The sequence below is a fragment of the Talpa occidentalis genome, unplaced genomic scaffold (genome assembly GCF_014898055.3).
Source record: "Talpa occidentalis isolate TD23 unplaced genomic scaffold, MPIMG_talOcc4v2.1 talOcc4.4, whole genome shotgun sequence".
Taxonomy (NCBI): Eukaryota; Metazoa; Chordata; class Mammalia; order Eulipotyphla; family Talpidae; genus Talpa; species Talpa occidentalis.
In genome coordinates, this window is record NW_023604295.1 from 59,605,991 (window position 1) to 59,633,242 (window position 27,252).

Sequence of the window (27,252 nt, forward strand, 5' to 3'; positions counted from 1 at the left end):
AAGCTCTCCAAACCCCTTCCTGTTGGGCATTTGTGAAAACTTAGTTACAGAAGCAGAAGTTATTAAATCACAGGTCACTGATCGTTGAATTCAAACTTCTCACCCTTCTCTCCTCTCAGGAAATCAGGGAGTGGGACTGTAAAGCTCATCCTCTAGTCATATCAGTTGCTCTGGCAACCAGCTCCTTTCATCAGAGAATGAACGTCACAATCTCATCATGTATCACCTGCCTTTAGCTGTGATATTACAAATCCGGGATATTGGTTTCTCAGAAAGGCTATGATGTGTTTTTTCTTTGAAAAATATAGAAAAAATGTGTCATGACTTTTCCGACAACACAACAGTATTATGAATATGTACAGAAATAAAGACTAAGGAAATATAAATGGTGAATATATTAGTAGGCATATTTTAAGTCATATTTTTTAGAGATTTATCTTATTTATTTATTTATGCATACAAGAACTAGGATGTAGGTCAGAGGTGGGGGGAGGTGAGAGGATTCACCAGGGACAAAGTAGGGAGCAGAACAGGCAGATCTCCTGAAATACACTGCTGAGGGGAGTAGCGAACGAGACAGAAGAGGTCTGCTGCACTATGTGGGTTAGCTCCCTCACTGGCAATCGAACTCAGTCTGCAGTGACTATTGATAGCTTGATAGAGCTGTGTCTTTAATCCCTGTGCCACCAGGGAGGTCCTTAAGGCTATTTTTAAAGAAGAAAAAGGGAGGAAAGGACAGATGGGGCATGTAGAAAGCAAATAGAAAATACTAAATTTAAACCAACAATAGGCCAGATGGCATCACTAATATGTGGAGTATAAAGTTACTAAATTAAGAGTCAGATAAAGAGAAGCTGAAAAACTAACCCTTGATAAGCTGACTACAGAACTGAAGCACCTAGCGGGGTGGGGGTTAGAACAAAGAGGGAAGGAAGCACAATGAGCTGTGGTGGTGGAATATGGGTGAGCGGGTGATGGGTACACTATGGTAGTAATTCCTGATGAAGGTATATAAGTATTACCACATTAAAAATAAAAAAAATTGATATAAACAGAAAAATAAAAAAGATGTATTAAATAAAATGAATAAACCGGGCCTCCCCGGTGGCGCAGCGGTTGATTGCTGGGTTGCAAAGCTGCCCGCAGCCTCTGCGGCGCCGGTTCGATCCTCGGCTGCTCCCGGCCACGGGAAGAGGGTCCCACATGGCGCACAGACCTCTCCTGCCGCCCGCTGCTCCCCTCAGCAGTGTACTTCGGTCCTTCTGCCTGCTCTGCTCCCCGTTCTGGCTCTAGTGAATTCTCTCACCCTCCCGCGCTTCTGACTGTACCCAGTGCTTGTATAAATAAATAAATCTTAAAAAAAATCTATAAAAAAATAAAATAAAATAAAAAATAAAATGAATAAACCATATCAATAATAATGTTAAATGTAATTTATTCTGAGTTTTAAAATAAGCAAGTGGTAATTTAAAAGGTAGCTAATGTGTCATTTATAATGATTATAGAAATCAATGCATTAGGTCAGTAAGAATGTTTGTCCATGTTTGACAACTTGTGTTTTAACTCGCAATTTATTTATGAGAAAAAATTGATGGCGTGTTAATTGTCAATGAAACAAGCATTTCTTTACATAATTAAGCAACTTGCTTTCCATTTTATCAGAAAAATATTTGTTGTCATAAACGTATTATTAGAAAGTCTATTTAAATCCAGGTATGAAGAAGCTTTCTGTAATCTTAATGACATAACTTGGGGTAAAGCTGTTTGAACGAAGAGACTTGGAGATCAATCAAACCATATGCAGTGGCAGGAAGGGCACAGTGCAGGATCTCTGTGATCCAAGCAGATGGGTAAAAGAGGAGAGTCCTGGAGCCCTCGGTGGCTTTTGCAGGCTTTAATTGACATTTTATCAGGTACACTGCGGCCGGCAGGGGTGCCGGGGCCAGGAGCCTGGCAGGCCTCCCAGCCCCTGGTGAATCTTCATTCTTCCTGGGCTCTTCTGCATTCTCTCGTGGTCTCTCTCATTCTCTCTCTTCTGCTCATTCTCATTCTCTCCTGGCTCTATTCCCGGTGACACTGCCCTTATAAGCCCAGTCTCAGCCCAGTTGTACCCACCTATGTATGCCCACACCACACTTCAGGTGCCCACCATCAGGCATGCATTCAGGACCACAGGGATCCATCATCCATCCTAATGGCAGGAAGGCAGAAAAGCCTGACAATCATTTACCCTACATCATAATTACTTTAAGGGACTAAAATGCTGAAGACTATCAGATAGAAGTAAACAGTGTATTTGCTACACCCTCTGCCCCTCAGGGCATTTGCCATCTCAAATCAAGTCACATAGAGAAAAAAATAGAAAAGTGTGTAAATAGAGCTTGTGGAAGATTTTCTTTAGTGAAAAGAAAATATGAGATTTGGGTGCTAGTTAATAAATAAAGCTATTTATGTTATTTACTTAAAGCTGAAGCTATTTCTGGCAAATACAGGGAAGGAAGAGAATGGCTAATGGTAACAATTTTTCTCATAGGAGAAAATCTAAGTAAAAATTTGTTTTGAATTTCAGTAATTTTGAAATATCTAATTCAGATGTCTGGGTCCTGAGGGTATAATTTAGAAACATTCTCAGGGATTGGGTTGGGGGTTTCTGAGAGTAAGCTTTAAGGTCTATGAAATGCCACCCTCATGCCTACTGAAAAAGAATGGCCTGGCTGCTTTTAAGCAGAGATTTCCAGTAAGAACAATGTTTTGCTTCTACAATATATGAAAATGACTAACGTGGATCATAATCTTCAGAATTATATTAAGAGCTATTTAAAATATTAGCCATGTTGAATTTTTATAATTAAAGTTTATTTTGCATCCCTGTCGAAAACTTCTACCTATTCTTAGATGAAAAGGTTAGATGACAGCAGGAATTTGACCTAATTGTAGATAACATTATTTATAATATTTATCAAACTCAGCAGCAATAAGCTGGGGAGTTTTGGTAATATTCCCCAGAAGCATTTAAGAAATTTAAAAGCAGGTTGATACTTTAAAACATGTAAAACTTTAGGCATTTTTTAATGACTTAGTTACAGTTTTGCTGATTATATTCTTAGTAGAAAATAACTTGTAAATTAAAATTAGCACCTAATAGTTAAACAAAATAGTGAAGGATACGGAACAGATTTAGGAGAAGAAATTCTCATATCTGTAAATTTTCTTTTACTATTACTAAATAATAAATTGTTTTCATAAACAATTTTTGTGAAAAAAAACACAAATTTAGGGACTTAATGTCAAATATTACCATTTTTAGGGACAAATCTGTCCTTCAAGACTTAGCTTAGAAGATTTTACTCTTAACCTCAACGCATGTTAAAGATTTGGATAAAAGTGAATACAGGGCCTCCCCTGGTGGCACAGCAGTTGAGCCCTCTGCTGCGAAGATGCCCGCAGCCTCTGCAGCGCCAGTTCGATCCCAGGCCACAGGTGAGGGTCCCACATGGCGCACAGACCTCTCCTGCCACCCACTGCTCCCCTCAGCAGTGTATTTTGTCAGTCTGCCTGTTCTTTTCCCAGCCTTGGCTCTGGTGAATTCTCTCACCCTCCCAGGCTTCTGACTGTACCCAGTGCTTATATAAATAAATCTTAAAAAAAAAAAAAAAAGTGAATACAAAATATAATCTAGAATTTACATTAGTGTGATTGATTTTATTTTATACATTTTCTTATTGTAGGGTAAATGAGGACTGCTCAGGCTTTTATGCAGTTGGCCTCTGTGGCTATCACCTATGGCCTTGTATGCAGGCAGCACTTGGGAGCCTGAGGCCGGGGCACGCATGCCTGATGTTGGACACCTGGAGTATGATGTGGGCATGCGTAAGTGGGCACACCTGAGCCTGGAGGCTGAGGCTATAAGGGCAGCGTCACAGAGGGCAGTGTGTGGCAGAGAACCAGGCAGTGGAGAACATCAGAGAATGGCTACAAGAGGTAGGGACTCACTGGGGGGCCCACATTGCTGTCTCCCTGCTGACTTCATTCCCCTAACCTGTGGGGATGATGCCAAGGTCTCAAGGTTCTCTTTCAAGCTGCCTAAACCAACAATGAACCTACCCAGCCTGGGATGATTGCAGAACACTTACTTATTTAGGTAATTAATATTAAAGATTTTTTTTCTAATAAGCTTTATATTTTAAAATAGTTGTAGGTTCGGACAAAAATGAGCAGAAAACTGAGTTCTCATATTTGCCCTTTGTCTCATATAGGCTCAGTTTCTCTCCTTTCCCCTATCAATGTCTCTCACCAGAGTGGTACATATGTAGTAATCTCTGAGCTGACTCTGATTTAATATCATCCAAAGTACATAGTTTACATTCAAATTCACTTTTGGCATTGTCTCCTCCTTTGTTCTCAATTTTAATAATTTGACTTTTCTCTTTTGTATCCTTGCTTAGTATAGGTAAATTTATGTGAATGTTGTTTTTCATTTCATAGAATCAAATATAGTTTCAGTGAATTACCTTCTCTAGATTTTATGATAGCAATTCCTTTTAAATTGGTAAAGACTTTTTTTAAAATGGTCTCAATGTGTTCTGGAAAATAGTCCATGTATTCTGGAGAAGAATATTTTTTAAAGTGTGTGTGTTTTTTTGTTGTTGTTGTTCGTTTTTTTACAGACGCAGCATTGGTTTACAACACTATCTATGATTTAGAGGTGTGGTTTCACAGCTCCTCAAATGTTTGTTATCACATTTAATGCTGCCAGCTGGAGTTACTCTAGATGTTTGCCAGGTTTAGCTGTTTTATAGTGTTTCTCAGGTCTTCTCTGTCCTTATTGATTTTTCTTGTTGTTTATCTGTTATTGAAAGTAGGATACTAAAGTTTCCAAGTATTGTGAATAATCTAATTGGCTCTTCAAGTCCAATGCGGCTTTTTACTTTATTTTTAGGTCAGTTTTAAGTTTACAACAAAATTGGGTTGGAGGTACATAGATCACCCCGCCACCTACTGCCCACACATATTCATAACCACCTCTCACACTTTGTCAACATTACTTGCCAAAATGGTACATTTTTTAGAAAGAATGGACCCATGTGAACAGTGTAATCATTCAAGTTCATTGACATTCCAGCCCTTTGTTGGTGTTATATATTCCATGACTTCAGACAAAAGTTTAATAACAAATATCCATCATTGTAATATCATGCAGTGTGTTTTAACTAAAATTTCTGGCTCTGCCTATTCATCTCTACCTCTTCCCAGGTCTGGCACCTTCTGATCATTAATATTATTCCATAATTTTCCATTATTTGGATATATGACAGTTTATCCTTTTACTAGAGGATGAGGTGTTTGTTTTCTTACTTTTTTTCAGATTTTTTTTCTTTATCTTGATTTTTCTGTCATTTGAAAATGATATGGCTCAGTGTCATTTGGTTTTTTTTTTTGTTCTTTTTGCATTCTATTTGCTTGGTGTTCTCTGAGCGTCCCATATCTACTTTGCCACCAAAGATTGGGGAAATTCTCTGTTACTGTTGTTGAAGTATTTCTTCTGTGCCTTTCTCTGTTTGTCCTTTCTGGTATTCTCATAGCACATATGTTACACCTTTTTCTAATTGTGCTACAATTCCAGACTCTCCCTTCTGTGATTTTCAGCTTTGTTTACTAAACTGCTCAGTTTTGGGGGCTGCTAGTGATACATCTTCCAGTTCAGAGATTCTTTCCTTATCTTTATTCATCCTACAAATATGCCCATCAAATGTATTCTTCATATATTTTTACAGAATTTTTAATCTCTACAGTTTTTTGGCACTTTTTCCTCAGGATTTCTATCTATTTACTTTGGATGTGTTTTTGCCTGTTTTCTACTTTATCCATCAGAGCCTTTGGCCTAATGTTTTGATAAAAGCCAGCTGGTTGTATTCTAATTAAGTGGTTTCATCTGAGATCAGGCCTCTAAGAATGGAGTGCTCTGGTGTATTTCAAAATGGTTCCTTGCCCTTCCACTTGCTACAAGTCTGAGGAGATCTTTATCCAGTATTCACCATGGGAACCTGGTTGAGCAACTAAAGGCAAATCTCACAAAAATGTGATAGCCCCCCTTTGACTGGCCTTTTTAATTTTCACAGTTTTCTACACAGAGCTTCCAGCAGTTCATCAGTTACAGTTCTGTTTTCCCTACTCCAGCATCGGTTCCCATGACGGTTTCTGCTCCTGAATCTCTGTGTTCTGGTGAGTTGTTATTTTCCGTTTTGGTTTCTCTCTTCAATTTTGAGAACAATGATTTATCCTGCATCTTCCTCTAAATTAAGAGTCCATGAAGAGTTAATTTTTTGCTTCATTCAGCTTTTTTATTTCGAATAAACTGGTGATTTCCAAGCTCCTTACATGCAGAGCAGGAAACTGTAAGTAGTTGGACAATTTTCCTTTTTTTTGTGTTAGAACTTATGTTACTATATTGCTTTTCTAGGGTTGGCTAACTAAGTATCACAAAATGAGTGGGTCAAACAACAGAAATTTATTGTCTGGCATTTTGGTGGCTGGAGTCTGAAATCAGAGTTTTGATAGGAACTGCTGCTTCTGAAACCAGTAGGGGTGAATCCTTCCTTCCTCCTACAGTTTTGGGTTGGTTACCAATACCCCTTAGCACAGCTGTAGCTCTTCAGTCTTTGCCTCTGTTATTACATGGCTTCCTCCTCTTGTGTCTTTTCTCATGTTCTAAGTGGGAATTACTTGGCTAGTTTACCCAGGTAGATAAAATTCCATCTATTAACATTCCTATCTTTCAGAAAAGAGAGAATTGATATAATAATCTATGACTTTTCTACACCACTAGTACTGCCAAAAATAAAAACTGCTTGCATTGACTTTAAAAACACACTTTCAGTGAAACCATCTTGCTTCCCTTTGTAAATGTATGTACTGCATATTAAGTTGGTTTTATAAAATTTTAGAGAAACTGATTTTAATCCTCCACAGCTTTTTCTGTGTTTGAGAAATACTCTTCAACCTTGATTGACAATTCTGACAAGGAAAATACCAAGCCTGTTTAAATTATGAAAATCTCAAGATTTCTAGAGAAGAAATGAGCTCTGACTTACCCACATTAACCTAAGTGGCTTAAGGAGTAGAAGGTGATAAGGTGATTAAGAGGAAAGTTGTCTGATTCTACTAGTCTGGGGGAGACACCAATACTGGAGATGGAGACAATCATCAGATGATCTGTTGTATTTTTTTATGTGTTCTCGTGCACAACCACATTATGGTATCTGGGAATAATTTTATTAAAACCTGAACTTAATGTCTTATCCTAGTTGGTATTTGAAATGTATTTTATGAATGAAAATGTGGACTTCCACTCCTTTATTTTCCCATGATTTAAGTCACTGATGCCCACTCCATTTACTCCCATTATCTCCTATATCCCCCTGATACACAATGTTTCAAACTAGTCTAAATTATTTTGTTTTTGCTTGTACAGAATACTCCAAATGCTCAGTTACTTACTTTTCCTTTTATTTGGCTCACACCAAAAGATATTTTTATGCCTTAGTAACCTCTGGACAGTGAGTACCATAAAACAGGTATTACTCATTTTTATGGGTTTGGAACATAAAAGATGTTCAATACTCTTCAATTGATGAAAATATAAATATTTAAAATACCAGCTCTACTTCAAACAATTAATATCTTGTATATTTGTTTCACATACAAATAGCTAAAAAATATAAATGTCATTTTAGTTAGGACTGCTATACAAAATCCCGCAGATTGAGTGGCTTATAAACATTTAAGTCCAAGATCATGGTGCCAACATTACTGCGTTCTGGTGAGAACTTCTTTACAGTTGTAGTCTGACAAATTCTCATTATATCCTTGTATGGCAGAGAGCAAAGATGGGAGGTAAGCTCTCTTGAGATATAGGAAATCAGTAATTCCATTACTAGTGCTCTGCACTTATATCCTCAGCTCATCCTAATTATGTCCCAAAGGTCCCATTTCTTAATACCACATTTTTCGCATTGGGTTTCAACATATAAATTTGGGGGAACACAAACATTCAGTTAATAACAACTTCATATATATGCTATATTGTTATATATATATGTTTGGTAGTAAAGCATATATTTATTTTTTGTTTGCATAGTACATACATAGTATTATTTATACATAGCATTGCAATTAATGGTGAGATAGAATATAGACATAAAATTATCAAAATTTTTATAAACATCTGAAAAATACCAACTTTTGCCTAAGTTTTAAAATTTAATTATTTGAAACTTATTTAGCTGCTTAAAAATGAAAAGCAATTCATCATTAACCACTTCAAATGCTGAAAGTACAATAATTAATTAGCTATTCTTCACAAAATGCCTCAGTAAATGAGCCTTGCTTTTCCTCTTCTGTAAATTAAGAAATGTTTCTCTCTAAGTGGGTTAAGTGAACATTACACCTCAACAGCTGTTATTTTTTTAATGGCAAAATTGTATTTTGGATTTTTTTTTTCTAATTCATTTAAATACATTATTTCAAAGGGGTAATATTCATACCAGTAGCTAAAGGAAGGCTATTTAACAATCATGTATTAAAGACAAGAACTTGTTCTCTTATTGTCTATGTAATTTTACCCATTTTCACATTTCCTACATATGGCATAACAATATAACTAATATAAATGTAACTTTTATTAATATAAAAGGCATACTGTCTTTTACTAAGTTTGATATATAACCTTGATGCCAATTTCTTACTCAGGGCATTAGTTATGTAAAATTATGTATAAATTTTAGAGTTGATAAATTATTAAAAGTTCATAAAATTATATTTGACACCTATTGAATATTCTCCAATGGATGCGTTTTCTTCCGCTACATCTTCCATCTTCCCAACATTTCTGTTTCTACCCATAATTACACTTCTGAGGATGGACAAAATAGTGTACTGTGGCTTAAAAAAACTTAATAGTGAAAATCAGTGTGTATACCACAGGTCCTTTGTTTGGAAAGACATGGCCTCAAATCGCACCTTGCGGTAAAAATCATAATTGATTTTTACCAAAATGTCGGCCTTAAGTGTTCTTTGGTCAATCTGGCACCTTAATCCAACTCCGTTTTCTCTCAGAAGATTTAATTCTGTCATTTTTCAAAAATGTTTCAGGTGACATAAAGAGAACTCCATGAATTTTCCGCTCTTCAACTTTAGACTGTCTATCATTTCATCCTTCTTGTTTATATACAGTTATTGTCTAGTCTTTTGAGCCCTTTTTGTTCTCATTGGGAGAAAAAAAAATTGCTTTTATTGTCAGTATAAGCCAAAAACTGTCCTCTGCTGAGAAATAATGTTTCCATTCCTACCACTCAGGAACATAGAACAAACCAGGAAAAAGTAGGGAATTTTTCCTGTAGTTATTTAGTGTGTAACCGAAAAACAAAGTTTCAATAATTTCCTGCTTAGATATTTTGCTCACACTGATATGCAGTGATGTTATTACTTGGCTGCTCCCCTAATTCATGATTTTACCCAGGTAGGACAGATTTATGGCTGAGGTCTGAACTATAAATTAAAGTCTGCGATGGTTAATCTGATAAATGTTCCACAGAATTGGCAAAATCATGTGCTTATAAAGAGAAGTGGTATTCTTCACTGTGCTCACGTTTGTTCTGTGGAAATCATGATATTCAAAGGTCTAATGGAGACTATTTCTAAAATGTTGAAAATTTTATTTACCAAATATTGTTCATTAAATTATAATTCTTTCCATAGGGTGTATACTGTAAAAATACAAATTGGCCAGAAAAAATTTGTGCATGACCAGACTCTAAAATGAAGTGAACTGATAGGTTCGCCTGCCAGCAATGTTGCAATTCTGACTAGCAGATGATCATTTGGCACCTTAGAACATGGAAGTGATTGACTCTACATGACCAACATTTCACAGCTCCTAAGCTGGTACAGGTAGAGGTGGGTAATTACTTCAGCCACCCAAGGGGAAAAGAGGGAGCAGGTGTGAGGCTGCCAGCACAGCTCTACTTTCAACTCATTTCAAATATAAATGTAGCTAGTGGTAGGAGCCAAGAAATTTGGGTCAGTTGAGATTTTTGCCATCTCAATTTGGGAGATTATAATTGAGTTTTTGCCTCTCTGACCTGATTCTTTCTAATGCATTTCCCATATTGGTAACTTTGAATTTTAACTTTTCCCTAAGCTCTTTGTGTTCTCATAGAGTCACTGAGTATAGAAGTCACATGCAATAACAACCAACAAATTTGTCCTTTGAGAGATTTACTGCATCAGCTTTTATCTGACAGAGGAGCTGATCACAGAAAGAACAGAGTTGTTTATTTGTTTCATGGGATTTTTTATGTTCTTTTATAGCTATAGAAGACTAGAGGAGGGAAGATAGAGCAAAAATAAGTGATTAAAAAACAAATTAAAAGATGGGAAAGAAGTTAGGTAGGAAAAAGTGAAATCTTATTTTCTCTTAAAAGTTTTTCTACTAGGTTTTCATTTTTGACAGGTATTAAATGTAGCTATTTCTGATATGTCACTTAGAATGACTCACTATATCTATTTCATTAGTCATCTTTTTTTGCTTATACTTACTAGTATGTGTTTTGCCTCCCATACATTCCTGTAAATATGGTTCCTTTCCAAGTATATTTCTTGCTGAAAAGAAGCTTGTCTTCTTAAAGGTTAAATTTGGACAGTGGACATTTGTTTGTGTTAACTTTGCTATTTAGCTATTCTAGTTGACAAAAAAAATGGTGCTCTCCTAAAAGTACTACATGTTTTCCTCTTTTGGAACCAGACTACTGAGTACAGTTACCTTTTTTTAATGACACAGACACATTAATATGAGCATTCCCCTTCAATAATCTTTTGTACCTATCCTCAGAATCTAGAACTGTCTGTCCTAAACTAAATGGATGTGCTTCACAAATTTTTTTTGTTTCAACAAATATTTATTTTTTCACTTAATTTCAGGAGGCAGGTTTTCACTTGCAACAGTTTTGAAACTGCTTCTTTTGATACTCACTCATTTGCCCCTTTCAGTGTGCCCTGGCCTGGGTAAAGATAGAATCACCTTTGTAGAATTATGTGCAAAGATTCCTTTAGAGATCTTATCTAAAAGTTAACTGCAAAAATGCTCCTTTTTTTTCTTGTGATTCTATTGTTTTTTTAATTTAAATAGCTTTCATTTAACATAATTTCCTAATTCAGCTTTATCTCGTGCTAATTTTATTTTTTATTTTTTAAAGATTTATTTGTGCATGCAAGAACTGGGGTACAGGCCAGAGGCATGGAGGGGTGAGAGGATTCACCAGAGACAGAGTGGGGAACAGAACAGGCAGACTGACTGAAATACACAGCTGAGAGGAACAGTGGGTGAGTCAGGAGAGGACTGCTGTGCCATGTGGGTTGCTCCCTGGCCAGGGATCGAACTCGTGCTGAAGTGGCTGTGGATTGCTTCATAGGTTGCATCTTAACCCCTTGTGCCACCAAGGAGACCCTTATTTTTATTTTTTTTTAAGATTTATTTATTTATGCATACAAGAAGTGGGGAATAGGCCAGATGTGCGGGAGGTTGAGATGATTCAACAGAGACAGAACAGGGAACAGAACAGACAGATTGACTGAAATACACTGCTGAGGGGAGCAGTGGGTGAGATAGGATAGGTCTGCTGTGCCATGTGGGTATCTCCCAGGCTGGCCAGGGATCTAACTCATGCTGCAGTGGCTGCGGACAGCTTCACAGGGTTTCATCTTAACCCCCTGCGTCACCAGGGGGGCCCCTCATGCTAATTTTAAAGTGATGTTTTATCTTCCAACTCCAAGGGGCCTAAGCTGTTATTTTGGGTAAATGATTGGCATTAATTTATGTGTGAAAATTATTCTGCTTGAATTTTTTTCCTTTAGCATTATTTTATGCATCTACAGATTATAATATGATTAATTCTAACATAGGTTTTATTATCCTTTATGCAGGATACATTAAATAGAAATTATCTTGATTTTATTTGTAATATTGCTTTCAAATTCAAATTTGTAACTTTGAATTTCTGTGACCATTTTTGGAACACAGTTGCCAGTTAAAGAGGAGATACCTAAAATAAGAAAAAAAAGTGATCCCAGCAAATTCCAAAATATGCAACGTCTAATTTGATATATTGTTATTAATATATTGATGTGCATTTCCTGACATTTTTTTTAAAAAAAGATTTATTTGTGCATACAATAACTGGGTACAGGCCAGAGGTGTGGGGGGTGAGAGGAGGAATCACCAGAGACGGAGTGGGGAACAGAACAGGCAGATTGACTGAAATATGCTGCTGAGGGGTGCAACAGGCAATGTAGGAGAGGCATGCTGAACCACGTGGGTAGCTCCCTGGCTGGGGATCGAACTCGTGCTCCAGTGGCTGCAGATAGATTCATAGGTTGCGTCTTAAACCCTTACGCCACCAGTGAGGCCCACTGACAATGTTTTTAAAAAGTTAACAGTCTCAGAAATTTTGCCATGCATAATAACCTAACCACAGGTATTTGGGCCACATATACTTTAATTTCAATCTTGCCTTCTTCTTTTATAACTTACATATTCTTGAACTTGAATCAGTTCCCTGCGGTTCCAGTTCCTCTTCCATAAGACATGGTTTGTAAGATTTATTTTAGAGAGATGTGTAAAATATCTAGCAACATACTTAGTAAATGATGGTTGCTTAACCAATTATTTTTGAATCAACTGTTTTCTCTACCAATATTTAAGCCCTGATCAAGTTTGAAATATACTTGGGACTCCTCTTCAGCTATGAATATTTCTTTAAATTTCATCATCAGTCTCTTTCAATATAGACCTTTGGACAACCCAAACAAGATCAGGTGTACTTACAGAATTTGTAGCAATGCGCTTACTAAATCTGTGACTTTGAGCTGGGTATATAAAGTTAGATGCTTCAGTAATCTCACAACTAAATGGTGATAAAACATACCTATCTTCTAAATGTTGTAAAGATGGAGGAGGGGGCCTCCCTGGTGGCACTAGGTTAAGTGTCAGTGCTATCAAGATATTGCCAGCCACTGCAGTGGCGTGAGTTCAATCCCCAGCCAGGGAAGTGGCCCACATGGCACAGCAGACCTTTCCTGCCTCACCCACTGCTCCCTTCAGCAGTGTATTTCAGTTGATCTGCCTCTTCTGCTCCCTACTCTGTCTCTGGTGAATCCTCTCACTATCTAGTACCTCTGGCCTACACCCCAGTTCTTGTGTGCATAAATAAAAATAAAATCTGTTTTAAAATGAAGGGGAGGGCCTCCCTGATGGTGCAGTGAGTTGAGCACAGCGCTGTGAAGCTGTCCGCAGCCTCTGCTGTGCGGGTTTGATCCCTGTCGGCCAGCGTGAATCCCACATGGCGCAGCAGACCTCTCCTGTCTCGCCCGCTGCTCCCCTCAGCAGTGTATTTCGTCAGTCTGCCTGTTCTTTCTGTTCCCCGCTCTGTCTCTGGTGGATCTTCTCATTCTCCCTCTGGCCTGTACCCAACCTCTTATATAAAAATAAATAAATCTTTTATAAATAAATAGGAAAGTTAATATATATGAAAATTTATAACAAAAAGCCTCCCAAATAGGGTACATTCACAAACAATACCTTTCTTCTTGCACTTCTGCCCTGGCACTCTGCAGCAGATACCACAAAACAAACTCTAAGAATTCCATTTTCTGATGATTCTCCAACTCCTCTAATTTGTTCAGGAACTTTTTGACTTATGTTTTACAAGGTTTGGGTGTTTGTTTCCCCCCCCCCACCCTTGCATAGTTTATTCTGATGTTCAAAACTGGCTGTGATCATTGCCTTCCATCCATGGTTGTGATCTGACTCCCATCTTGATTATGCTGTTTGAGCAGTTTTGGTTAAACTACTTGTCTCATTAAGTTCGGGATTATCCATGTTCAGTATAGCCTAAGCATTCGCAAAATTATCCAGGTGTGGGTGGACAGCCTGGTAGTGATGAGCATTAAGAAAATCTTTTGTCTCTCAAATTCAATCCCTACATTCCTGGAATCGTAGTACTCATCCAGATGAGACATATTCAAATTAAAAAATCAGAATTCACTTATAGAATTTTGATGGGAATAATGAGTGGTTGAGAAATTGCAACATAAGAAATGATGGTAAAACTGAAATTGCCTTTCATGTGAAAAAAGAGAGATAAAAAGAAATATAAACACTTTTTCAGGTATCTGATAGACTGCCATAAGGAAACAAGTTTCTTTTTCTCTAATATAAAATCTGATTAAGTCAGATAAATGTAAATGAAATGATTAAAATGTGAGGGGGGAAAGGGGTAAGATATGGACTATATAGAGAACTAATGCCAGAAGCAGATGACTAAGACAATTGACAACTAAGTTGCATATACGTCAACATTCTCTAATTCTGTTTGACTTATTTAAGATAGGATACAAAGAAATGTTTTCAAAGAAAATAGTTTATGGGCCCTACTGGAGTTGAAGAGGTATAATTAATCACAAATAATGGACAGCAGTTTTATAAATTTATTGGTGGACTGTGCAGAAGATATAAAATTCAGAATGTGATTCCTAAACAAAAGAGATGGCAATCACTTTTTAGGTTAGGATAATAAAGGCACACCCTTAGAAACAAATTTTAGAACCGTATGATTTGTCTGTGTGCCTACATATTCCACCAGTGAGTTTCATTACTTAACTATGGCCTCAGTCTGTGAGTTTTATTACTTGACTATGACCTCAACCTTACCTAAGTGTATACCTCCTGTGATTAAGGAAAACAAGATATAATACTTGACATGTTCCATCCACAGAAGTAATTCCAGAAAATATCCCTTGTGGGAAATTATACATAATTTGTAAACCATTTGCTATTAGTAATATTGCTTACAAAAAATATCACAATCCACATCTACACTGTTATATGTAAATCACTTAATAATGGACATTTTCTAAAATATGCACTTTTATAAAGTTAAAAAATTTCTATAAACATTGTATCTAATTATAGGCAGCATGGGCCTCCCCTGGTGGCACAGCGGTTGAGCATTGGGCTGTGGGGCTGCCGCAGCCTCTGCAGCACTGGTTCATTCCCTGGCTGCCGGCGAGGGTCCCACAAAAAAAAAATAATAATAATAATAATTATAGGCAGCATTATAAGCTAGAAAATGAATGTCTCTAGGTAATTGAACCAGCATGGCATTTTCACTTAAAACATTATTTTCTTAGCAGAGGTCAAAATATGAACATAGACTTAGAACATTTTTCAACACAGTTGAGTGGGCTACTACAGATGAGTAGGCTTTGACTTATAGGAAAAAACAAGAGGGGAGGTAATTTTGAGTTATTTCTGGTGTGCTTAGTATATCATGATTTCACTTATGTTATAATGCCGTTAAGGAAAATGTCAACTCTCCAGTACTTTAAGGGCTTAGGTGTATACTGCATTTTTAAAAGAGATTGTCTACACAAATTAGTTTTAATAAGGTACAGATAGTTTTCAGCTCTGTCTGTGACAAATAGGTTTCTACAAATCGTTATTGATGGGAGATTCTGGTAAAAGAGAGAGACACTTTAAGTCCCTATCTATTGATCTAGCCATATAATTTATCATCTGTCTATCCAGCTAGATGACTACCTATATAATGTTTTCTCATTGGTGGAAAAATATCTGTGGTTTACTTACCATGAGATTCTGAGGTAATAACATGTGCACAGATAAATGTACCTCTTAACATCTCTGATTTTAAGAAGCTGAATTGATTGACCACACTAAGTACCCTGCCTAAAATCCATTGCTACTAAATTCTTCACCTATCACTTAAAGAGCAAAAAGTCATTAGAAAAAAAACATCTAACAAAATGATTCACAAACTCTTCAAACTTTAATTCCAGAATTTTGCAACTTACTTAAATGTTGCAAAATCCTCCAGGGCATATAGAAGGTAAACTAGACATCTGAAACAGAATAGTAATTTCTGTTCCAGTTCCCACACACACAGTTCCCACAGGACACAGTTCCCACAGGCTGTTGTCAGGCAGTAACTGAGCAGGTTGGGGATACTGAGGGAGACCCATTCCTGGGAGATGACAGAGTGCTCTGATAACATATTTTGATTGTGGGATGTCCATCAGCCCTGATGAGTATTCTTAGATCTGAGCTACTAGCTAAGGAGTTTTTTCTTTACTCTCCTTCAAAAGAGTAAGACCTGTGTTAAAGATAGATGGCTCCATTTCCAATTCCCAATTTTTCTGAAATGCTTTTCATCTAATAAATTTTTGCTGCCTATTCCCATCTTGAGGTCTGCTTTTTTTGGAGTAGCATAAGCAATGGATGATTGCTTCCATTCGGTAGATGATGAGATATGGTTGTTAGATGAAGTTGAGTAGATGACTGCTTTGAATTCCATAAGGCAGGCATTTGAAACGTAGATAATGTCAAAAAGGCCTTTACAATGATTGTGGGTAACTGCCACATGCTTAATGCATACTTGTCTGTGAAAGCACAGAAACTTTGATATACTTTGATATGTCTTAGTTGAGACTTTGTATATTGGAGAAGTAAGTTTATAAGCTGTCTTGGAACACTGAGGAATTATGTATGCATATGTACATGTGTATGTGCATATGTGTTTATGTACATATATAAATATGCATATGTAAAAATATGCATATATTTATGCCATCACACAGTGTTTTAGAAACATGAATAAGAACACTAACAAAGCTTATGTAAGCAATGTATGGAGAGGATAAAAAGCAACATACTCACAAATTTTTTTTATAGATATCAGAGATTAAATACAGATATTTTTAAGTCTAAGTGATAATCTTATACAAATTATCCAGAATTAGGAAAGGATTATAAAGGAAATACTGTTAGCCCCAGGTAGGCCATTATTATTCGTGGTGCTATGAACAGTGGGGTATATTTCCATTTGCTGCTATAGTTTTTTATTTTCACCACAAATAAATCCTTTGAAGTTTTGATTTTATGCTAATGCAAAATCTAAAGTAGGGCAAGAAAAAGCAGTCCTTCATCAACCAAACATTTTGAGGTTTAATTACTTTTTAAATATTTTTTTCATAATTACTATTCTGTTCCAGATGTCTAGTTTACCTTCTATATGCCCTGGAGGATTTTGCAACATTTAAAGTAAGTTGCAAAATTCTGGAATTAAAGTTTGAAGAGTTTGTGAATCATTTTGTTAGATGTTTTTTTTCTAATGACTTTTCGCTCTTTAAATGATAGGTGAAGAATTTAGTAGCAAAATTTAAATTTTGGATTGACATCATTTGTGGGGGAAATGAAAGCATGTTATTTGGTTATCAGAATGCATAAAGACAGCAAGCTGAATTTCTTAGCTTGACAACTCAATGTCTGTTTCTTCACATACTTTTCATGAAGAACATGGTAATCAGCTAATTGCTAATCTCTAGATTTAGTATAAAGAAACTCATGTAAGAAAGGCATATTAAAATAGGGTGAAGATAATAGTAAATGTTCTAGATGCAATCTGAATTTTTCTATCTGTTACATAAAAGATGGCATTATATTAAAAATCGAAGAAATAGAGGCTCTAATTTGATGTCGCCTAGACACTCTTGTGATATTGGTTTCCTCCACTTGGAGTAGATTTCTGCTTCAACTGTATTTCTCCCAAACATTTTTCTTTAAGATAATAAAAAATTTATTTGATATTTCTAAAGGGCAATAGCAAAATTCTTATCTGCTTTTCAAATATTTGATCTGTGTTGCATCTTTAAAACTGCTCAAATGCTGGAAGCATTGGTGGTGTTTGACTTGGTAAAAGTATTGTATCAAATAAAGAATTCAAGAACTTGTATGGTAAATAGCATAGAAATAAAGAAGAAAAATGCTCTCAAATGAAAGAATTAAATACAGTAGAAAAGTATATACAAGTGTCAAATATAGAAAAGGAAAAGTAAGAAAAATAAAGTATTATGAGGGCCTCCCCGGTGGCGCAGCGGATGAGCGCTGGGGTGCGAAGCTGCTCGCAGTCTCTGTAGCGCAGGTTTGATCCCCGGCTGCTCCCCGGCCACTGGAGGAGGGTCCCACATGGCGCGCAGACCTCTCCTGCCACCCGCTGCTCCCCTCAGCAGTGTACTTCAGTCCTTCTGCCTGCTCTGCTCCCTGCTCTGGCTCTGGTGAATTCTCTCACCCTCCCGTGCTTCTGACTGTACCCAGTGCTTGTATAAATAAATAAATAAATCTTTTTAAAAATAAATAAATAAATAATAAAAATAAATAAAGTATTATGAACATATATAACAAAGGTAGAGTAGTTAAACAGGAAAAAAAAAGTCAACCAAGTAACTAGCAACTAGGTAACATGGAAGCTTTTAGATCAAAATTAGAATTTGGCCTTTTCCTCAGTAATAGGACAAGTCTTAGGGAGAATTTGACCAGAAAGTGGTATCAGATTTACATTTGAAGAATGTTACTTTGTTTGCTATTGATATACTGAAAATAAACTGCAAGAAGGACCTCCCTTGTGGCGCAGGGGTTAGCCTCAGCACAATGAAGCTATCGGCAGCCACCGAAGCATGAGTTTGATTCCCTGCCAGGGAGGTGACCCACATGGCACAGCAGAGGTCTCCTGTCTTACCTGCTGCTCCCCTCAGCAGTGTATTTCATTCAATCTGCCAGTTCTGCTCTCCACTCTGTCTCTGGTGAATCCTCTCATCCCCCACTCCTCTGTCCTACAACCAAGCTCTTATGTGCATAAATAAATAAATCTTTGAAAATAAACTGTAAGAAACAAGTTAAACGTGAGAGATGCTGGTGGTTTCTACAAGGCTGGTGGTTTTGACAGTGGTCTAATTAGAAAGGATGGAATTATAAATTTTTAAAGGTAAAGGATTTCTGATTGTCCAAGCAACCAAAATAATTACTAATAACTGAGGTGGGAAAGATGTAAGTAGAACTCCGTTTTAGACATACTAAATCTAAGATCTCTATAGAACACCTAAATGGATGTTTATTGAGTAGGTGGATGCTTGGCTTCTGGAGTTAAGGAGTAATATTAAGGTTGGAGAAATCAGATTACAAATGATGTTTAAAGACATGAGACTGGATAAATTCTCAAAGAAGGGGTCAAAAGGCAGATATCTGGAACAACCCATCCTAGAGATCTGGAGAAATTGCAAAGACATTATAAAAAATAGTCATGTAAGAAGAAATCCAGAGATTTTCTGAAAACCATAAAAGAAAAGTATTTTATGGAGAAAATGATTATCAATGTCAAATGCTACTCTAAGGTCAATTAGATAAGGGCTGAGAGCTAATGATTAAGTGAAACATGAATGCTGGTGAATAGATAATGAATTATTAATCTTAGCATGGAGAAATTCCCATTATTAAAATATCAATATAAAGTTCTGATTTAGTGATTATTTGCCATACAGGAATATATAAACTTAAAAAAGGCAGAATCAAAAACTATGGCCTTTTGTATAACATACATGATGAAACTAAATAATAAAAAGCAATAAAATATAGTAGAATAGAAAGAAAATAGATAATTATTTTCCCTACCTGGATATACGAATATTTAAAATTTTACACCTGTATGAAAAAAATTTCAGAACTCCTTTCTTGTGGCAAAACTAACACCTGTAAATATTGTTTCAGATTTTTTTTTTTTTTTTGTAATGTAGAGGGCATTTTATTGATTTCATTAGGTAGTTCAAAGTCTTCCTATTCGTTACCTAGTCAAACATAAAGGGTCATCATGAATATCATTTGGTGATACAAAACACAGCAACATACACCATTGGAAAGAATAATCTCATATTTAATTACAGTAGGAGGATCTCTGAACTGTCAGCCAGCTGTCAGCTTCAACTGTAATGTAAAAAGAAAATGAATTGGAAGAATTGTGGACAATGCTAGAAATATCTAAGTAGCATTAAATAATCTAAAATTGGAATACATTCAGAGTTTAAGGTCAATTTTCAGGACTGTCACACATACACACGCACCAACACCTTAAATTCTAGTCTCATTTTGACCTCTTGAAAACAAAGAAAGCTTAATATTTTATTGCCCTCGTCATCTCCATTAGAGTGAAAAAATAATTATCCTTATAATGTCTTTCATTCTGTGACCTCCAAAGTCAAAGCCACAGTCCTACATTGCCAATGTTATTTTTTTTTCCTAAATAACTTGACTAATTGCTTAATACCGCACCTCACTTAGGAAAGATAAATAGGCTGGAGAGAGAAGAGAATTACAAAAATGTTCCTAACAGGTATTCTTAGAATTGAGATGTCATTGTAAAGAGGTTTTATCATCTCAAAAGCCTTTTTAGAAACATTTCTTTGCTTCTGGTTTATAGACAGTCACTATTTTGATTCATAAATGAAGCCAAAGTTCATATCATATTCCATTTTACCAAACACTTTCAAAGAAAAAAAATCATAAAACTAAGGAAAATGCAAAATTGATAGCAATGATTTTTTTTATCAAATAGAAAAAAAATATGAAGATAACATTGTTAATTTCAAGGTTTTCTTTCGGACCAAGAAAGGATTTAAAGCAGATATTTTGAGTTGTTTCGTTTTCAGGATTTTTTTCAGTTATATGTGCACTCCTTGTCATATCTTCTTAAAATAATTTATTATAGATAGTTGAATCATGTGGTAGCTGATGGTGGTAGATGTTTATTTAATTTTTCAACTGACTCTGGAAAAGGGAAAGAAATATTAACTAAATTTTAACACGCATTTATAAATTCACACCCATATATATTTATGATATATATATATATATATATATGAATGGACTACTGTATTTCAATTTAAATGTTATGAGTTTTATATTGTCAAATATATTTCCTAAAAATATTCTTTGACTTCTAAAATAGCTGATAAATTTCTCATTACTGAAATATTCAGCTTGTCACATTGGTCATGCATACAAAAACACTGATTAAAATCTTAGTTTGACTACCTGTTTGCCTAATTAGACTCTGGTATAATGAAATGGGGATCAGATGGGGTTTAATTTAGAGTCACAGAGGTTAGAATTGCTATTTACTTGGTTAGTTATTCTGAAAAATCAAGATCCTCTGTTGAAATCAGAAAAACCTCTCTAACGTACAATCCACTAGAGGTACAGTCTCATTGGCAAGAGCACAGCTGTAATGTCTTCATGTATATTTCATTAAAAAGGAAACAAAACAGCAACCGCTATAGCAGCGGCAATCAAAATACACTCATACTCTTTTATAGGGATATAGTAACTCTCATTACACATATATACATGTTTCTTTTGGTAAACACTTTGAGATATAATTTACATACCATCTATTCCACCACTTAATTTATACTATCAGTAGTTTAAATATCAACATAATTAATTTTATGAACCCAGAGAAATTCCCATGCTTATTAGTGGTGACTCCCCACAGTTTTCCACACAAATTACACAATTTTCTGCCTATATTATTGCACAAAAATTCTAATTTCTTCATATCCTCACAACCATTCTTTCATTTTTTTTTTTTTGAGGACTCATTCTAGTGGATGTGTGATATATCACTGTAGTTTTGATTTGCATTTAATAATTAGTGATGGTGAATATCTTTTTTTTTTTATAAATAGAGGCATGTTTTATTTATTTATTTGTTTGTTTGTTTTGTTTATACATGCACTGGGTACAGTCAGAAGCGCGGGAGGGTGAGAGAATTCACCAGAGCCAGAGCGGGGAGCAGAGCAGGCAGAAGGACCCAAGTACACTGCTGAGGGGAGCAGCGGGCGGCAGGAGAGGTCTGCGCGCCACGTGGGACCCTCCTCCGGTGGCCGGGGAGCAGCCGGGGATTGAACCGGCGCCGCAGAGGCCGCGGGCAGCTTTGCAACCCAGCGCTCTACCGCTGCACCACCGGGGAGGCCCTGAATATCTTTTTATATGCATGTTGGTACTTCACTCTCGACAATATAGTCTGGAAGGAACTTGATTATCTGGATATTCAACAGGCCATCACATTTCATCCACAGTTTTCATGCCATTGTGTTGATTATGCATAGGGAGCAGTATGCAGAAGTTGTGCTTACCCTGGTACTCCAGTAAGGACACTTGTACCTAAGATAGTAGTAGTAGTTAAATCTTCCCAAATTTCAGGGGTCTGCCACATGAAGTTTTTAAGAGTATGCAACATGCTGAGACATCTGTTCCACAGTACAGAACATGCCATTATACCTTACATCTTCTCAACACTAAGAGGCAGTTTACTTGCAGACCTCTTCAGATTTTGATAGATTATATACTGGATTTGGGAATGCTGCAAAAATCATTTTATTGGTATGTTGGAAGGACCACAGTTTTGAATAGAGTCTAGAGTATAAGATAAGGTTTTGAAGTTGGTCCTGCTTGGGACATGTGGCCCAAAAGATTCCATGGTCTTGTAGGTATCCACAGTCTGTAAGGACTTTCTCTTGATTTCTGGATTCCAATTAAGAGTTACAGCTTAGACCACTTAGAGGTCTGGAATAATGGTATACCATATTCATCACGTAAAGATTTACTGCCTGAAAAGTGGCTTCTGCAGTGGCTCTAGTCTCTGAGTAGATGCTGAGTACTCAACAAAGGACATCACCTAATTATATAGTCAGAAATGGTCTACCACATCATGGCATGGATCAGTAAACTATGGTATGACAGAAGTAGTTTTATTCAGGATAGAGTCTGACCTGGCTTAGATAACATAGTAAATTATAAAAGAGATGGGGTGGATTTCCAAGTCATCTACTGCTGTTTCAGTGAGGATTTCCTTCAACACATACATATATTGATGGAACTCGACTAAAAATTTGCAAATGGTTAACAGTTGGAATGGCTTGATATATTAGTGAGACCTAAAATGAGTCTGTACTACAACCTTAAATAGGAAAAGAAGTAAAAGTGTTGAGAGGCATCCTCTTGGCAGGACTTTGAACAATGCCTGGTATGAAAGGAAAAGTATCATGTGTTAGTAAAGGATTTCTGGACTTTTAATGAGTATGGCTGGTGGCTCAGGAATCTGGAAGAACAGAATGGGAGATTAAAGGGAAAGAAGTTTAGGAATACGTATTATGGTAGTGAACAAAAGTCTAGATGATTAGTTCTTACAACTATGGCCACTGACAGGTTGCTCTATGAAAGGGCATGTGTATCTAAGTTTTGAAACATCTGGTATAAATTGAACTTGGGTTTGTGGAAACATGTAGATCTTTAGACTATCGGCTGTCTTCTTTTAAGGGTTAGCTACCAAGTAATGACTTTAAATCCCTTCTTTGTGTTGAAAATACAATCAATATTTTGTTTATTTTTTAATTAGTCTGCAAATGATTGCAAATTTCTCTTTGTACACTTGCCTTCCCATTCAAAGTCTATTTTTGAGAACATTCATTACTTGTTGATGTTGCTTTGTGGGCTATGATGCTACATTGTTATGTCACTCAGGCTGGTCCAGAGCTAAATGAGAGATGAGTGACAAGATGCTTATTTCAATCAGTGATGACTTTTTTGCTATAATCAGTACATAATACTCTGAACTCAATGAGCTGCTCCAAGAATACACACATAAAAACTGCTAGTGATGCTCAAATTCCAGAGGTTCAGTTGAAGGGAATTGGTGTGTATATTGCCATGCCCAGAGAATGAACAGATGCCACTCATGGTTGATCTTTCCCCCAACCTTACAGGACGAAAGGTGCTCTGAGATGATAGCCATGAGCATGAGGCAAGCCTGAAATTAGATATAACTCTAATTTTTTGTTAATGTCAATATTCATATAATTAAACTAGTGAAATAAACTCCCCACAAAACATCTTGCTGTTTTCCCTGTTTTTGTAATGTTTTTTCATGAGCTGTTTCTGACTCACCTTTGCAAATCTACTGTCCCAGATGTAGTACTCTTCTCTAAGACTTGTTTTTTATCCCACGGTTTTGAACATTTGCACTGGAACTTAGGTGATAAAGCCATTTTTTGTAACTATCCATCATCACACTGAATGTTGTAATAAGTTTCCATCTTCTTAGTCTTCAAGCCATAATTCACTCCATCCTTTAAGCCTACCAGCCTCCCATTTTTCCAGCCAGACTCTGCACCCTAGAGCTTTTTCTTGCTGGGAGTGCAGCGCCAGCAGAGTAAAGTCTTTGTCATATTTACAGTATACCCTCAACTCTTCCCCTCCCACCCATATCCAAGGTTTACCTCTTTCTGTGGTTTCAGTTATAATTGTCATCTGAAAATATTATGGACAATAAGACATTTCAATAGAGACCACATTCACTTAACTTTTATTAAAATATATTATAATTGTTCTACTTTATTGTTAATCTCTTACTGTGCCTATGATAAATTAAACTTTATAATACATATGTATGTATAAGAAAAAATATAGTGTATACCTATAGCACCAAATCTTGGAATGTATACCCTGCAGATAAGTGGAGTATATCTTTGTTATTGCCTATAATTTACTAGCACAGATAGTGGGCAGTAAATATTTGACATGTGACTAAAAAATAAATGGATGAATGAATAATTGAGTTTGATTAGTAACATACTTCTGTAATAATTCTAATTTTGGTGACGCAATTTTTAAATTCTAGGTAGCTCTTCACCATCATGTCATGGTAGCCTATATTCCATTATAATTAAAGAAAAAGCCATTTTAAAAATCTAGAAAAATATGAATGGAGATCAGGTAACTGTATAGACTGTAGGGGAGGACTCAAATTTTGACTCCTTTTAACTTATCTCTGCCTTGAGCCCCTTTTTTCAATTCACTCAAGGAAAGAGAAGAAAATTACTAGGCAGTTAAAATTGAAAGATGTTAATGGGACTGTAATGGTACTGGTTGGATATATCAGAGTGATGGGGAATAGGATTAAACATTTTAGCTCATACATGAAAGGACTTTCTAGAGACATGGTTTTTCCCCACCATAAAACACGAACATTAAATTCAAAGACATGCTTCCCATTCAAAAATACCTCTGCCTCAAAAGTCTTTGGTGGAAATACTGGAGATATTCTGCTCTAACGCTTAGAGAACAGCTAACCAGCTATTCCTTCTGCTAGCTGCAATTTCTGTGGTTCTAACCCTATTGCTTCCTCTGAATATTCTTTACAGACATCTAGGATTTTGGGTGAAATCATTTGGCTGACTTTTAGTTTTGTTATCTCTGTGTCATCGATGATGCATGTAAGTGAGTTTGTGTTGTTTTCTGTAGCACTCTATGGAGTACAGTTTGGGAAATCTTTCCCACAGTAACAAATAACAGTGATCATGCAAAAAGCGTATTATATGCGATTTACATGTATTGACCTCACCTTAATATCACAAAGTTGTATAAACAAAAGTCCTATTATCACTATCTTCATCTTATTTCAAGTACTTTGAAACAGAACCCACGCAATTTCATATGGTTATTAAAAGATGTAATTGGGGTTGCAACCGAAGTAGTCTGAATCCATATTCAATACTCTGGATTTCTTTACTGTAATCCTTCTCCATAAACAAAGTTACATTTGAGGGCCTCCCTGATGGCTTAGGGAAAGTCTCAGCACTATTACCATTGCAAGCTAAGTTCAGATACCTAGCCAGGGAGGTAACCCACATATGGTGCTGCAGACCTCTCCTGTCTTACTCACTGCTCCTCTTAGCAGTTTATTTTAGTAAATCCTCCTGTTCTGCTCCCAATTCTGTCTCTGGTGAATCCTCTCACCCCCTGCACCTCTAGCCTACCCCCCAGTTCTTCTGTGCAAAAATAAATAAAAGCTTAAAAAATATAAACACAAAGATACATTTGACAAGTCTTAGCTTTTTGGTATATTTTTCAGGTAACCTAAAGATGGTGTGTCTTTGGAAATACTGGGGAAGATTAATTACACAATTCATTACTTTTATGAAAGTGTATTTTTAACTGTGGTTTTATTTTTCATTATTGGACTATATCGTTCACTAACAGTCAGTACCAATGAATATAACCTATAAAAAGTAACCAGAATAATATAAGCAAGGTATAGATAATTTTTCAAAAATTTAAATAAAAATAAAAATTAACATTAATAAAATAAAAGTTGGGAGATAGCTACAACTTCATGTTAAAGAGGTGAATTAGAAAAAGAGAGAAGAAAGACTGTATGTAAAATATTATTTCCAAGCTAGGAAAAACATCCAGTGTGAAAACTTTTTATAAAAATAGAACAAAACTTTTTCATAGACTTCAGTACTACTTTTTCCCAGACTTCAGTGCTACTTATCTGATTTGTGTCAAAGGGGAAGAGAAAATGTCTTGTCAAGCTGTTAGTAAAAGAACATGAAATAGTGTCTGATTGAAGCTTTCAATTATAAAGAAGTATATAATGAAGTATTTCAAAAAGTGTTGCAACTCAGATAGTAAGGGAAATTCTCTTAGCAAATCTACCATTGTCTTTACCTTCATAGATCCACCTTCTCATTTACATTGGTCAGGTGAAAACAGATTCATTTACTTATTTCAATATTTTTTTTTATTTTCTTGCATCTGTTAATTTTTGAATAGTATATGATTTCTCCCCTCAGGTATGGTTCCCATATTTCTCCCACCACCATGGCACCAGTGATCCATCTCCACAGTCCCTTGTGCTCTTCCCTCCCTTATTTTGGCCACTCCCTCAGCTCTGCTATATGCCTCAGATCTGTGGTCAGCTTCCAAATTTTGTCTTTTTTTCCCCCCTGACACTTTGTTTGGTTTCTCTGTGTTACACATACAAGGGAAACCATCTGGTATTTTTTTTCTCCTGACTTTTTACTGAGCATAATTCCTTCCAGATCCATCCATGTTGCTACAATGGCATGAGTTTGTCTTTTTTGATTGCTGACTAGTATTCCACTGTATGTATATACTACAGCTTCTTGATCCGTTTGTCTGTCTGGGGAATTTAGGTTGTTCCATGTCTTAGGTATTATAAATAGTGCTGCAATAAACATAGGAGTGCAGGTTTCCTTTTGAATTAGTGTTTTGTATCCTTTTGGTAGATTCCTCAAAACACTAAAAATGGACCTACTGGATGACCCAGTAATTCCACTCCTAGGAGTCTATCCAAATGAAAATAGATTTAAATTCATCCTTAAAAGTAATTGAAATTCATTTATGTTTAAAGACCTGTAACCCTATTTCAACTATATATTATAAGATTTTGGGTAGCAATCATATGCAGTATATACAAATGTCAAATTATA